Source organism: Cherax quadricarinatus, chromosome 37, assembly GCF_038502225.1.
Source record: "Cherax quadricarinatus isolate ZL_2023a chromosome 37, ASM3850222v1, whole genome shotgun sequence".
Lineage (NCBI taxonomy): Eukaryota > Metazoa > Arthropoda > Malacostraca > Decapoda > Parastacidae > Cherax > Cherax quadricarinatus.
In genome coordinates, this window is record NC_091328.1 from 27,275,191 (window position 1) to 27,290,750 (window position 15,560).

The window sequence follows — 15,560 nt, forward strand, 5'->3', positions numbered from 1 at the left end:
TTCATGACTGTTAGTGAATAATAGTAATTAACCCTCTGAGGGTCTACAGGCCCTCTCCGAGACTTGTTCTCAGGGTTGGCCAAATTTCAAAAAAAAAAAAAAAATTTCTTATGAAAAGATAAAATCTTTTCTCGATCATAAGGACACCAAAAGTAGGAAATTTGATGGAAAACTTACGGAATTATGCTCTCGCGAAGTTAGCGGTCTCGACGATGTTTACGCATCGGCTATTTTGCCCATTTTGAGCCCTATTTTCAGCCAATTCCTGTGTACTAGTTGACAATAATCATAACTATTTCTCTAGAACTCCATTTTTTCTATTGAATGAGTACAAGAAACCACCCATTTACTGATTTCAACTATCCAATACAGTGGTCAGAATTTAGCAATTTTGCCAATTTCACACAAATTTCAAAAGATGCCAATTTCCAAATAGGGTCCAGAATAAACAAGAAAGACATTCCTGGCACTAAAATAACATTTCTTCTGCTCGTTAGTCACATCCCCAGGCCCCTCTTATTTCTTTGGCTTTCCACTTTCAATTTTTATTCTTACAAAAAATAGAAGATTTACTGTTATGCAGACTACTGCATTAGTGTAGAAATGGTATAAATAATATCAGCGCACTTGTGAAAGAATATTAGACTCACCAGTTGACGTGTATTGGACGCTTGGCATGATTTGTTTACTTTTGAACTTTGGTAAAAATCGAACATTTCTGCTACTTTGAGCTCAATTTCAAGGTACTTTTCATTGTAAAACCAGTCAAAATCATCTTAATTTCTGTAATATGTCTTCCATTCTATAAAATGAGACCAAGAAAACTAGAATACAATAATAAATACCATACGAAAATACAGTGCAAAGTCGCTGTTTTATTCCAAAAACATTGTCAAAGTTTTTTTTTTTCTCATTATGCACTGTGTGCTGCAGGATTTTTTTTATATTGTGCACACTGACCACATAGACCCATTCTTTCATATGCATGCCTACCAGCTTTCTCCCACTAGATTTGAGAGCGCTAGAATTTAGGCATACTAGTACGTCAAAAACCCTGGGTCGTAAGCCATACTAGTACGGCCGAAACCCTCAAAGGGTTAATTTCCAGCTACTTAAGACACCTAAGGTGCTATTCAAGGTGCTAATCCAGGTACTTACCTTCAGTTATTCGGCACTAATTTTGGCTAGCATAATTTCAAATTTCCAGGGTCGCCACACCAACCTGCTGGTACTGTTTGGTGGCGCTACTTGCTGCATAAGTCATTCCAATTTCTTTTTCTCCATTTATTGTTTTAACCTGCTTACTTTTAGCCCTAGCCATGGTTCCAATGAATAAAAGAAATGCTTCTCATTATGTAAAGCACCTACACAGTACATTATCCATTAAAGATAAGGTGGCTTTGAAGCCACTGTCGGTTGCCATGAGCTCAGTCTCATGAAGCAGGAGAATATGCTTTATTATTACGCTAATATCAACACTACAGCTTATTTGCCTATCACAATTGATCTAATATGACATAATAAACAATATAAATAACATAAAACATGTTAAATACTCCAGAATGAATAATATTTGGCATAACACCGAGCAGTTCGACGGAGGTATGAAGAGGATATGGTATACAAATACCATTCTCCTATCCCTGTCTTGGGGGCTTATATTAGAGAAAACGGAGTAGTATGTCACTTTTTTTATTATCACACCGGCCGATTCCCACCAAGGCAGGGTGGCCCGAAAAAGAAAAACTTTCACCATCATTCACTCCATCACTGTCTTGCCAGAAGGGTGCTTTACACTACAGTTTTTAAACTGCAACATTAACACCCCTCCTTCAGAGTGCAGGCACTGTACTTCCCATCTCCAGGACTCAAGTCCGGCCTGCCGGTTTCCCTGAATCCCTTCATAAATGTTACTTTGCTCACACTCCAACAGCACGTCAAGTATTAAAAACCATTTGTCTCCATTCACTCCTATCAAACACGCTCACGCATGCCTGCTGGAAGTCCAAGCCCCTCGCACACAAAACCTCCTTTACCCCCTCCCTCCAACCCTTCCTAGGCCGACCCCTACCCCGCCTTCCTTCCACTACAGACTGATACACTCTTGAAGTCATTCTGTTTCGCTCCATTCTCTCTACATGTCCGAACCACCTCAACAACCCTTCCTCAGCCCTCTGGACAACAGTTTTGGTAATCCCGCACCTCCTCCTAACTTCCAAACTACGAATTCTCTGCATTATATTCACACCACACATTGCCCTCAGACATGACATCTCCACTGCCTCCAGCCTTCTCCTCGCTGCAACATTCATCACCCACGCTTCACACCCATATAAGAGCGTTGGTAAAACTATACTCTCATACATTCCCCTCTTTGCCTCCAAGGACAAAGTTCTTTGTCTCCACAGACTCCTAAGTGCACCACTCACTCTTTTTCCCTCATCAATTCTATGATTCACCTCATCTTTCATAGACCCATCCGCTGACACGTCCACTCCCAAATATCTGAATACGTTCACCTCCTCCATACTCTCTCCCTCCAATCTGATATTCAATCTTTCATCACCTAATCTTTTTGTTATCCTCATAACCTTACTCTTTCCTGTATTCACCTTTAATTTTCTTCTTTTGCACACCCTACCAAATTCATCCACCAATCTCTGCAACTTCTCTTCAGAATCTCCCAAGAGCACAGTGTCATCAGCAAAGAGCAGCTGTGACAACTCCCACTTTGTGTGTGATTCTTTATCTTTTAACTCCACGCCTCTTGCCAAGACCCTCGCATTTACTTCTCTTACAACCCCATCTATAAATATATTAAACAACCACGGTGACATCACACATCCTTGTCTAAGGCCTACTTTTACTGGGAAAAAATTTCCCTCTTTCCTACATACTCTAACTTGAGCCTCACTATCCTCGTAAAAACTCTTCACTGCTTTCAGTAACCTACCTCCTACACCATACACTTGCAACATCTGCCACATTGCCCCCCTATCCACCCTGTCATACGCCTTTTCCAAATCCATAAATGCCACAAAGACCTCTTTAGCCTTATCTAAATACTGTTCACTTATATGTTTCACTGTAAACACCTGGTCCACACACCCCCTACCTTTCCTAAAGCCTCCTTGTTCATCTGCTATCCTATTCTCCGTCTTACTCTTAATTCTTTCAATTATAACTCTACCATACACTTTACCAGGTACACTCAACAGACTTATCCCCCTATAATTTTTGCACTCTCTTTTATCCCCTTTGCCTTTATACAAAGGAACTATGCATGCTCTCTGCCAATCCCTAGGTACCTTACCCTCTTCCATACATTTATTAAATAATTGCACCAACCACTCCAAAACTATATCCCCACCTGCTTTTAACATTTCTATCTTTATCCCATCAATCCCGGCTGCCTTACCCCCTTTCATTTTACCTACTGCCTCACGAACTTCCCCCACACTCACAACTGGCTCTTCCTCACTCCTACAAGATGTTATTCCTCCTTGCCCTATACACGAAATCACAGCTTCCCTATCTTCATCAACATTTAACAATTCCTCAAAATATTCCTTCCATCTTCCCAATACCTCTAACTCTCCATTTAATAACTCTCCTCTCCTATTTTTAACTGACAAATCCATTTGTTCTCTAGGCTTTCTTAACTTGTTAATCTCACTCCAAAACTTTTTCTTATTTTCAACAAAATTTGTTGATAACATCTCACCCACTCTCTCATTTGCTCTCTTTTTACATTGCTTCACCACTCTCTTAACTTCTCTCTTTTTCTCCATATACTCTTCCCTCCTTGCATCACTTCTACTTTGTAAAAACTTCTCATATGCTAACTTTTTCTCCCTTACTACTCTCTTTACATCATCATTCCACCAATCGCTCCTCTTCCCTCCTGCACCCACTTTCCTGTAACCACAAACTTCTGCTGAACACTCTAACACTACATTTTTAAACCTACCCCATACCTCTTCGACCCCATTGCCTATGCTCTCATTAGCCCATCTATCCTCCAATAGCTGTTTATATCTTACCCTAACTGCCTCCTCTTTTAGTTTATAAACCTTCACCTCTCTCTTCCCTGATGCTTCTATTCTCCTTGTATCCCATCTACCTTTTACTCTCAGTGTAGCTACAACTAGAAAGTGATCTGATATATCTGTGGCCCCTCTATAAACATGTACATCCTGAAGTCTACTCAACAGTCTTTTATCTACCAATACATAATCCAACAAACTACTGTCATTTCGCCCTACATCATATCGTGTATACTTATTTATCCTCTTTTTCTTAAAATATGTATTACCTATAACTAAACCCCTTTCTATACAAAGTTCAATCAAAGGGCTCCCATTATCATTTACACCTGGCACCCCAAACTTACCTACCACACCCTCTCTAAAAGTTTCTCCTACTTTAGCATTCAAGTCCCCTACCACAATTACTCTCTCACTTGGTTCAAAGGCTCCTATACATTCACTTAACATCTCCCAAAATCTCTCTCTCTCCTCTGCATTCCTCTCTTCTCCAGGTGCATACACGCTTATTATGACCCACTTCTCGCATCCAACCTTTACTTTAATCCACATAATTCTTGAATTTACACATTCATATTCTCTTTTCTCCTTCCATAACTGATCATTTAACATTACTGCTACCCCTTCCTTTGCTCTAACTCTCTCAGATACTCCAGATTTAATCCCATTTATTTCCCCCCACTGAAACTCTCCTACCCCCTTCAGCTTTGTTTCGCTTAGGGCCAGGACATCCAACTTCTTTTCATTCATAACATCAGCAATCATCTGTTTCTTGTCATCCGCACTACATCCACGCACATTTAAGCAACCCAGTTTTATAAAGTTTTTCTTCTTCTCTTTTTTAGTAATTGTATACAGGAGAAGGGGTTACTAGCCCATTGCTCCCGGCATTTTAGTCGCCTCATACGACACGCATGGCTTACGGAGGAAAGATTCTTTTCCACTTCCCCATGGACAATAGAAGAAATAAAAAAGAACAAGAGCTATTTAGAAAAAGGAGAAAAACCTAGATGTATGTATATATATATATGCATGTGCGTGTCTGTGAAGTGTGACCAAAGTGTAAGTAGGAGTAGCAAGATATCCCTGTTATCTTAGCGTGTTTATGAGACAGAAAAAGAAACCAGCAATCCTACCATCATGCAAAACAGTTACAGGTTTTTGTTTCACAGTCATCTGGCAGGACGGTAGTACTTCCCTGGGTGGTTGCTGTCTACCAACCTACAAATGACGTCACCGTCCAATACCTGTCCGCCAGCCAGTCTAAATTCCAGTACAGAGTCAAGAATGGATTGACATTATTTATACAATTATTACAATAATGCAGCAGTCTACATAACAGTAAATCTTTTTTTTTTTTTTGTGAATAAAAATTCCAAATGGTAAGCAAGAGTAATATAAGAGGGGCCTGTAGCCATGACTAATGAACAGAGAAAATGTTATTTTAGTGCCAGGAATGTCTGCATTGTTTATTCTGGATCCTATTTTGAAATTGGCATCTGTTGAAATTTGTGTGAAATCGGCCAAATTGCCAATTTCTGACCACTTTATTGGGTAGTTGAAATAAGTGAATGGGCGGTTTCTTGTACTCAGTTGACAGACTAGAAGTAAATAAGTTTATTCAGGTATACACAAATACAGTTACATAGATTATCATACATAGCAGTGTATGTATAGAGAACCTAGGATAACCCAGAAAAGTCAGACAAAGTGACTTATTTCCAGTACCTGGCTTGGGCTTGCCATATATGATTTTTGGTAAATATTTTTTTTTCTCGGTTGTTTGTTGGGCTATCTCATTGAAACTTGGGCAATGTATGATGGAAAGATGCTTCTTAACGTACAACAAAAATAAAAAAGACGGACGATAAATAAGGGAGTTCACTTCTCAGCCATTAGCCGCCTCTTTGCAGTATATTTTCGTATGGTTTTTATGGTTGTATTCTCATTTTTTGGACTCATTTGATAGAATGGAAGATATATTACAGAAATAGACATGATTTTGATTGCTTTCATGACGAAAAGTACCTTGAAATTGAGCTCAAAGTAGCGGAAATGTTCGATTTTTGCCGATGTTCAATGAACTGTGTAAGTCAAGTTGGTTAATTTTATTAAGTGTATTCTAACCTAACCACTCTGTAATTCAGCAAACTCAGTAATCCGGCACACTACAGGTCCCAATGATGCCGGATTTGTGATGGAGGACCTGTAGCCAGTTGTGAGTGTGGGGGAAGTTCGTGAGGCAGTAGGTAAAATGAAAGGGGGTAAGGCAGCCGGGATTGATGGGATAAAGATAGAAATGTTAAAAGCATGTGGGGATATAGTTTTGGAGTGGTTGGTGCAATTATTTAATAAATGTATGGAAGAGGGTAAGGTACCTAGGGATTGGCAGAGAGCATGCATAGTTCCTTTGTATAAAGGCAAAGGGGATAAAAGAGAGTGCAAAAATTATAGGGGGATAAGTCTGCTGAGTATACCTGGTAAAGTGTATGGTAGAGTTATTATTGAAAGAATTAAGAGTAAGACGGAGAATAGGATAGCAGATGAACAAGGAGGCTTTAGGAAAGGTAGGGGGTGTGTGGACCAGGTGTTTAAAGTGAAACATATAAGTGAACAGTATTTAGATAAGGTTAAAGAGGTCTTTGTGGCATTTATGGATTTGGAAAAGGCATATGACAGGGTGGATAGGGGGGCAATGTGGCAGATGTTGCAAGTGTATGGTGTAGGAGGTAGGTTACTGAAAGCAGTGAAGAGTTTTTACGAGGATAGTGAGGCTCAAGTTAGAGTATGTAGGAAAGAGGGAAATTATTTCCCAGTAAAAGTAGGCCTTAGACAAGGATGTGTGATGTCACCGTGGTTGTTTAATATATTTATAGATGGGGTTGTAAGAGAAGTAAATGCGAGGGTCTTGACAAGAGGCGTGGAGTTAAAAGATAAAGAATCACACACAAAGTGGGAGTTGTCACAGCTGCTCTTTGCTGATGACACTGTGCTCTTGGGAGATTCTGAAGAGAAGTTGCAGAGATTGGTGGATGAATTTGGTAGGGTGTGCAAAAGAAGAAAATTAAAGGTGAATACAGGAAAGAGTAAGGTTATGAGGATAACAAAAAGATTAGGTGATGAAAGATTGAATATCAGATTGGAGGGAGAGAGTATGGAGGAGGTGAATTATTATTTATTATCACACTGGCCAATTCCCACCAAGGCAGGGTGGCCCGAAAAAGAAAAACTTTCACCATCATTCACTCCATCACTGTCTTGCCAGAAGGGTGCTTTACACTACAGTTTTTAAACTGCAACATTAACACCCCTCCTTCAGAGTGCAGGCACTGTACTTCCCATCTCCAGGACTCAAGTCCGGCCTGCCGGTTTCCCTGAACCCCTTCATAAATGTTACTTTGCTCACACTCCAACAGCACGTCAAGTATTAAAAACCATTTGTCTCCATTCACTCCTATCAAACACGCTCACGCATACCTGCTGGAAGTCCAAGCCCCTCGCACACAAAACCTCCTTTACCCCCTCTCTCCAACCCTTCCTAGGAGGTGAATGTATTCAGATACTGTATTTGGGAGTGGACGTGTCAGCGGATGGGTCTATGAAAGATGAGGTGAATCATAGAATTGATGAGGGAAAAAGAGTGAGTGGTGCACTTAGGAGTCTGTGGAGACAAAGAACTTTGTCCTTGGAGGCAAAGAGGGGAATGTATGAGAGTATAGTTTTACCAACGCTCTTATATGGGTGTGAAGCATGGGTGATGAATGTTGCAGCGAGGAGAAGGCTGGAGGCAGTGGAGATGTCATGTCTGAGGGCAATGTGTGGTGTGAATATAATGCAGAGAATTCGTAGTTTGGAAGTTAGGAGGAGGTGCGGGATTACCAAAACTGTTGTCCAGAGGGCTGAGGAAGGGTTGTTGAGGTGGTTCGGACATGTAGAGAGAATGGAGCGAAACAGAATGACTTCAAGAGTGTATCAGTCTGTAGTGGAAGGAAGGCGGGGTAGGGGTCGGCCTAGGAAAGGTTGGAGAGAGGGGGTAAAGGAGGTTTTGTGTGCGAGGAGCTTGGACTTCCAGCAGGTATGCGTGAGCGTGTTTGATAGGAGTGAATGGAGACAAATGGTTTTTAATACTTGACGTGCTGTTGGAGTGTGAGCAAAGTAACATTTATGAAGGGGTTCAGGGAAACCGGCAGGCCGGACTTGAGTCCTGGAGATGGGAAGTACAGTGCCTGCACTCTGAAGGAGGGGTGTTAATGTTGCAGTTTAAAATCTGTAGTGTAAAGCACCCTTCTGGCAAGACAGTGATGGAGTGAATGATGGTGAAAGTTTTTCTTTTTCGGGCCACCCTGCCTTGGTGGGAATCGGCCAGTGTGATAATAAAAAATAAATCCAGTTGTTCTCTAGGCTTCCTCAACTTGTTAATCTAACTCCAAAACTTTTTCTTATTTTCAACAAAATTTGTTGATAACATCTCACCCACTCTCTCATTTGCTCTCTTTTTACACATGACGACTTATTTTGTTCATTCAAGAGTATATGTCATTATGTGGAGTTTATCTGGAGAGAGTTCCGGGGGTCAACGCCCCCGCGGCCCGGTCTGTGACCAGGCCTCCTTAGGTCAGTGTCCCAGGATGCGACCCACACCAGTCGACTAACACCCAGGTACCCATTTTACTGATGGGGAACATCGACAACAGGTGGAAAGAAACACGTCCAATGTTTCTACTCTGGCTGGGAATCGAACCCAGGCCCTCACCGTGTGAAGCAAGAGCGTTAACCACCATCTAAGTTATTAATACATTGTTTATTATGTCATATTAGTTGAACTGTGATAGATAAGCTGTAGAGTTGATATTAGCGTCATATTCTCCAACAATAAACTCGCTTCCTCCCCCTCCTCACACCAACAAGAGTCTTCAATAAAGGTAAGTGTGATATTAAATGTTCATTTATACATTTTATTAGTGCTTTACATTTATTTGTCATTCTTTTCTGCATGTAAATCTATATTTAAGCTAGGGAAGTGGCTAGGGAAGTGACCCCTGAGATGCACTTGGTACCTAGAGTCCTTATGGAGGGGGATTTCCTTTCCAAAGAATAACCTCTCTTCCCTCTCCCCTTCTCCCTGTCTTCCATCCATCAACAGGTAAGTGTCATGTGTTTGGAAGGGAAATCCCCCTCCATAAGGACTCTAGGTACCAAACGTATATATACGTTTTTTCAACATCTGAAAATATGTAAAAAAAATGTAGATCTTTTTTGTTTTACATTTGAAAATGTGTAAAAAAAACTTTTATCTACTTTTTTTTGTTATATTTGAAAATATGTAAAAAAAAGTAGATCTACTTTTGTAGCACTACGAATTTGAATGTCGATCTGTTTGGTGTAAACTGATTTCAGAATACTTGACATTATTGACATACTTTATAGAAATCCTCCGGTTATACAGAACATATTATGCAGCCTTAAAATTACCTTATAACTACTGGATGATTAATTAATGTGTTTTACAAAAATGCTAGTTTGCAATCTCTGACATTAATTCTTTTAACACTTTGGTTTATGAGTACGACATTTTTATATTTTTTAAAGCAATTCGTTATAACGTTTGTCCATAGATTAGTAAATAAGTTTATTCAGGTATACACAAATACAGTTACATAGATTATCATACATAGCAGCATGTGTGTAGAGAACCTATGATAACCCAAAAAAGTCAGTAACTGATTTCCATTGGGGTCCTTTAATTTCCATTGGGGTCCTTCAATTTAAGTGGTACTATTTTACTGCAGTGTGGCACTGGTTATGGTATTATGTTGTCCATAGATTCTCAAGTATGGCACTAGTTTTAATATTGCCTACATATTATCTAGTAAAGCTAGTTATATACTTACTAACAATGCTTAGTGAAGGTTTATTTAGGTACAGGTACACAAACACTTACATACATTATCCTACACACTAACGTATATGTAAATTACCTAGGATAACCCAGACAAATATTATTTTTATTATTATAAAGTGTTATTTCCACTGCGGTCCTTGTTGATACGTAGTTAACTTAGAGGTTTGTTAAGAGTGTGAGGGCTGGTGGTAGAATACAGCATCTTATAGTAACAAAGTTAAGATGATAACGTGAGTGTAAATTAACACTGTCAGGGAGGACGACACTGTATTGTTTATTTGTCTTGTACAGAACACTTGCCATGGCCGCCCTCACCGCCCACGCCGCCCATCCACACCGCCCACCACCCCACACCGCCCATCTACCTACCTCTTATATTCTACACACTTAGCAAACTGCCGAGGATGCTGTCACAGCGATATCTCTCGCACAATTATAGTTTCCCGGTAGACAATGTTCTCACAGATCGATTCATCAAAACACACGCACGTTACCTAGAACCATGACCATATATGGCAGGCACTGGTCACGTGACTAGTGCCACCTCTACCGCCCGCATCTTTATTACTACATAGAATTACCATAAATAATAAACTAGTTTATAGCCAGCCTCAGGAAAAACTACATTATACTCAAACAACTGGAATTCAAAATAAAGCCATAAAACTGTATAAATAAATATTATATAGTGTGCGAGTTGGCAGCAGCGCAGTGTTGCTTAAGGGAGGGAGTATTAAGAGTTCTTATCCAAAATTTCCTTGTGTTATTTAGTATATTACTAGCTTATAAACCTTGTCAGTTCTAACTGCAGCTAGGTCGTCTTAGTTAAGCTATCTGCAAAGTCAGATAGTGAATAAGTTGCGTCTTTATGTCATTAGATAAGCAATTTAACGTAAATGGAAAGAAATTGGAAAATTGCAAGTCTCAAACAAAAACATAGTGGATAATTAACGTCAGGGAAACAGTGGTGGTTTTTAGGGTCAAATTCAGTGTAAAACAATGTGGTCAGAAATAAATGTTATGATAATGTAATCTGGAAATATTATTGGCAATTGCGACTTTTCTGTCTGATCTACAAATTTAACTCAATGAATGTGGAAATTATTTATAACAATATGAACATGAAATTACTAACTGAATAACATTAAAACAAGAGTGAGAGTTACTAACATAAGCAGGTAGCGCCTGTCATTAACAATAGTACGTAATAGAACTTTTCATATAAGTAACCACATCATTAAGAGTACATGTAATTATCCAATTAAATTAGGCTAATTAATATATAAATATAAATATATAAATATAAATATATAAAATATAATATAAATATGTATATATATATATATATATATATATATATATATATATATATATATATATATATATATATATATATATATATATATATATATATATATATATATATATATATATATATATATATATATATATATATATATATATATATATACACACATACATGGGGTCGCTCTAATACCACATTCATAAAAGCTTTATTCAGGTTAACTAAGTGTGATTTAAAGGAATAATATATATTTAAATAAGGGTTCAAAAATCATATAATTGGTAGACACAGTCGTGGAACTTCTTATGCAGATTAACCGAGGATAATCCACAGAAATATATTTCAATTGTTGGCTTCATTTTGACCACTTTTATTAGTAATTATGTCACAATGAATGATATTAAAAATTATGTAGGTAGTATGTGCACCTACATAGTAAACATGAGGTTGTTATATAATACGTACTTGATATATATGAGAGGCTCCACAATCACACCTCCAGCCCCGGCGATATCAACATGTCTACTGCTATACTTCCATTGTTGCCACACATCAATCATCCTTCAAGGCTATATTTATTATATTTATTTGTCAAAATATAAACTAATATGCATTAATTACTGAAAGTAAAGTAAGAAATTTCCAATGTTTATGGTTCATTATGGATTACTGGCATTGTTTACGCCAAAAACTTTGTGATTTTAGGATAAAATTGAGAATGAGTCGGGAAAGGTGGTATGGTAACAGTGGAAGCTTTCCTAGAAATACTGCGCCTTCACGGAAACACAAGATGCAATATCCCGCTAGAAATATTTTTTTCCAAGGCCGCTACTCACTTGCGCTTTCAACTCGAGCAGAAATTTTATTCGTCGAAAAGTCGACTAATACCATATGTGTCGATTGAGCCATCAAGAGGAATTATATATTGATAAAATAAAACTATTTTGCGTGTATTGAGATTATTGGTATGTTCAGAGAAGTGGTATAAGTGTGTGCCTGCCAGACGTACAACGCCCCCCTTCAACCACCTCTATACCAATAACTCGCAAATTAATCGATGGCACGTAATCAATAAGTCATTAATTTTAATGTTAAAAATCGTACCCTGACTCCATAATCTGCGTTCCAAGGCATCTTAAAAAACAAGTCTGCAGGATGTTGCATAAACCAACTTTATCTCAGTTTCCTTTCTCTTTTATTATTTTATTATAATTATGTAAAATAAGTACACACAAAATTTTTTTTCAAAGAATGTACTTGATGAATGTTCATAATGGATCTCTAATTACTAGGAAACAAGACTGTGGGATTATTAACCTCTAAGAGATAGTAACCCAGGGTAATATTAATAATAATATTAACAAAATCTTTATTTACTACAAGTACATGTACAAGGTATACAGTCCTAGCTGACATCAGTGACATACTACTATATAGAAAGCCCCTAATTATGCGGAGCATTTAGGGCAAATTAGGTTAGTTTTGTCCCAGGATGCGACCCACACCAGTCGACTAACACCCAGGTACCCATTTTAATGATGGGTGAACAGGGACGGCAGGTGTCCTATGGAAACACGTCCTAATGTTTTCCAAACCGTACCGGAGATTCGAACCCAATAAAGCCAGTGTGGAGTATTTCCCTTGGGTCTTTTTTCAAGTCCTCCCCAGGATGCGACCCACAACAGTCGACTAACACCCAGGTACCCATTTTAATGATGGGTGAACAGGGACAGCAGGTGTCCTATGGAAACACGTCCTAATGTTTTCCATAAAGCATATCAGTGTGGAGTATTTCCATTGGGTCTTTTCAAATCCTCCCCAGGATGAGACCCACAAGTCGATTAAATCCCAGGTAATTATTTTCTGCTAGGTATCAGAAGCAGCGGGCGTTATCAGACTTACCATAAGTCCCGCCTAACACTGCATAGGTTCCCATTCCGTATAACGAATAAACTAGACGTAATTCGGTCGCTGCGCAATGTGAGAAAGGTATCTTGTAACCCCAGTCCTTTGTGCCTCAGTGCGCACCACTGCAACGCTACACTCACCCATAATAATAATAATAATAATAATAATAATAATAATAATAATAATAATAATAATAATAATAATAATATCTTCATTTACTACAAGTACATGTACAAGGTATACAGTCCTAGCTGACATCAATGACACACTACTATCTCTCCACAAGTCATTCTGGACCTATATTAATTTCAAACGAAATATACATCACCAGGAATTCTGGTAAAAACATTTGCCTTCCACCCCCCCCCAGGCGCTGTATAATCCTCCGGGTTTAGCGCTTCCCCCTTGATTATAATAATAATGGTAAAAACATTAATATAAATATGTGGACTGTATATTAAATTTAAAATGTGAATACATATACATTGAAGGAGAATTTATAATAATAAGACTCACCAATTAGTCTGGAGATTACGGTGTGTCATACCAACCCCCTGCCTAAATATGAAGAAAATACTGGCCAGAATCTCAACATAAATAGACATGACTTAGCTGGGGTTCCTGGACCGTCCTGTCCACTCGCCTAATATTCACGTTATGCAGGACTACAAATCCAACAATTTCGGCTCCTATTTGAGAGGTTTTAAGCCCAATATAACCCCTTCAGCGACGAAAATCTTGCACATTTCACTAACGTGCCTGTACCACATTCAAAAACAATGGCGTCTCTTCCCTGCTCGTCAGTGCAGGTGCAGAGCTTCCCTGTCAGTTCACTTCTTTAAAATACACTTTAGAGCAATAGTAATGTATTAATCAGGTATATTTACATTATAAAAAATATACAGCATAATTTTTGGGAAATTATTTTCCACAGAAATTCTGACCAGTATTTTCTTCATATTTAAGGCAGGGGTTTGTGTACGACACACCCCTCAAGGAAGGTTCCTTGATGTTGGTGAGGGGCTCTTGATTTAGGGAATTGGATCTGTGCTCCAGTTCTCCGAATTAAGCCTGAATGCCTTCCACATCCCCCCCCCCAGGCGCTGTATAATCCTCCGGGTTTAGCGCTTCCCCCTTGATTATAATAATAATAATAATGTGTACGACACACCAAGTAATCTCCAGACAAATTGGTGAATGTTATTATTATAAATTCTCCTTCAATGTATATGTATTCATCTTTTAAATTTAATATACATTCCACATATTTATATTAATGTTTTACCAGAATTCCTGGTGATGTATATTTCATTTGAAATTAATATAGGTCCAGAGTGACTTGTGGAGATAGAAAGAGTGGAGTAGGTATCGAAGGGGGACATTTTTTGCGACCTAGGTGTCCTAAAATTCCTACTTGTCTCTGTTACCTTGATAAAGAATAATTATCTTTGTTACCATTTACTGGTACGTATCTTATGAAGTTCATCCAGGTAATTTTAAATTTTCAATAATAATAATAATAATAATCTTGATATCTACAAGTACATGATACAACTTATACAGACCTACCTAACATCAATGACATACTAGTACGTACATAGAAAACCTCACATGACTTGATGTTGGTGAGGGGCTCTATCTGTGTCCAGTTCCCCGAATTAAGCCTACATAGGCGCTGTATAATCCTCCGGGTTTAGTGCTTCCCCCTTGATTATAATAATAATAATCTGGTTATACAGAACATTTCGGACAACTAAGGGAAATTTTGTCCCCCAGGATAGGACCCACAGTAGTCGCCTAACACTCAGGTACCTACTTGCTGCTAGGTGAGCAGGGACAGCAGGTGTCATCAGGAAACACGTCCTAATGGTTCCACCAGTACCGGGTAGCATTGATGATTTGAAGATAATCAGAAGAGACATTCACAAGTCATCATATGGAAACTAATTTCCCAATTTCTTTAATAAAAAATGGCAAAGGACACAGGCGAAATCTAATTAAAATCTCTCAGAGGGACCAAAGAGACCAATATTCTAAAATACACAAACACATCAAGCTTGAAGCTGCTCAGATGTGCTATCATGTGATCAACAAACAAATGCCACACTCAGAAATTAGCGCATGAAAACCTGTATTTCAATTTCTCCAGTTTCTTACAAAAAGACAAAGTGGAGCCTACACAGGAAAAAAAAAATCCATCTAAGTAACAAAACCCCTCAAGGAAGGTTCCTTGATGTTGGTGAGGGGCTCTTGATTTAGGGAATTGGATCTTTTTCCCCGAATTAAGCCTGAATGTCCACAACTGTATAATGGTCAGTAACAATGGTCAGCTTTTAAGAAAGTAAATAAGTCACTTTTTTGTGTGTGTGTGTGTGTGTGTGTGTGTGTGTGTGTGTGT

General features: G+C 38.5%; 1 protein-coding gene across 1 annotated transcript in view; it reads right to left on the bottom strand.

Annotated features, from left to right (window-relative positions):
* The window catches only part of Stat92E (Signal transducer and transcription activator Stat92E), a gene marked incomplete in the record, with an annotated part of 406,006 nt that extends 394,097 nt beyond the window's left edge, over positions 1-11,909 (bottom strand). Inside the window, 1 exon segment of the mRNA XM_070091941.1 lies at positions 11,720-11,909.
* Between the last annotated feature and the right edge of the window lie 3,651 nt (positions 11,910-15,560).